This window comes from Meleagris gallopavo, chromosome 15 (genome assembly GCF_000146605.3).
Source record: "Meleagris gallopavo isolate NT-WF06-2002-E0010 breed Aviagen turkey brand Nicholas breeding stock chromosome 15, Turkey_5.1, whole genome shotgun sequence".
Lineage (NCBI taxonomy): Eukaryota > Metazoa > Chordata > Aves > Galliformes > Phasianidae > Meleagris > Meleagris gallopavo.
The window spans coordinates 17308652-17309850 of NC_015025.2; positions in this window are offsets into that span (position 1 = coordinate 17308652).

Here is a 1199-nt window from a genome sequence, read left to right on the forward strand (position 1 = left end):
GCGGAGGCTCCGCACCCACCTCCCGGTTCGGCCCGGCCTCACGCCAGTCCCAGCCTCACCCTCCGGCAGGGCTCGGCCGAGCCCGGCCAGCAGCAGCACCAGCAGCCGCCACATTCCCATCACAGCGCTGCGTCTCCCCGGACGACGGTCACTTCCGCCGGAACTGCCCAGGCGCTTCCGCTTCCGGTGCCATACGTGCATACGTTGGGAGCGGAACGCGGCGTGCCGCCATTTTGGCGGGGCGGTTTCGCGTTCTCAGCGGTGGCGGGGGACGGCTCAGGGCTGAGGCCAGGTGCCCACGTGAAGAGACGGGAAGGCTGCTGGAGCTCCGATACCACTGCAAGGCACCGAGGAATTATTCCGTGAAAAACTACCACCGAACCCAGTCACTGCCGAGTATAAATTGTACGAGAATAAATATTGAAGCTGCAGTGACCTAAAGATACAAAACACGAGTTAAGTTTGCATAGAGAACACAGCGGTCCAGTTGACAGAAGACAACGAGCATAAAACACAGCCCAAGAGGCTGTGGGAAACATGCCCTCCATCCCCAGTTGCGGCCACACAGCTGGCATTCTTCACCTCAAATCCGTTGTTTGCTCCACAGCTATTCAGTGGCTCACATTTTTCTGACTTTAAATGCCAAATGTTTGCTTTTAGGAAAAATGTCTAGGAAAAAAATAAACAAAAATAAAAACAACACCAACAGAGTCAGAGAAACTCCTGAGTCAAAACAGAGCCGTAAGGAATACCGAGTCCAACTCCTGGCCCCACACACTGCTGACCATCTATTCAAGAATCAATCATACATTAGGAAAGCTGTTTGTTGGAAAGAGGACTTGTGTAATACGAGTCTTGTGTTGCAGCCATGGATGAACACTGAAATGTCAGTCAGTCAGTTGTGCACCGTGTATTAAGGCAGCTGGATTTCACAGTCACAGCAAGCAAGCTCCTTCCCTGGCAATGTAAGGAGTGAAAGACAACAGAACGGAACAGAGACAACGCCAAGGTCTTCACGTTTCCATTCACTCACAATTCTCACAGCTGATTTTCTGTGTATTCAACAGCATGAGAAGAAAAAAAATAAGCATTCAAGTCAGAACAGAGACTGAGGTCACACAGGCAGCTCTACCTTACGCTACATTTGGGAGGTGTGACTTTGCATTCTGTTCTCGCAAGATGGGCAGAGCTGAATATTT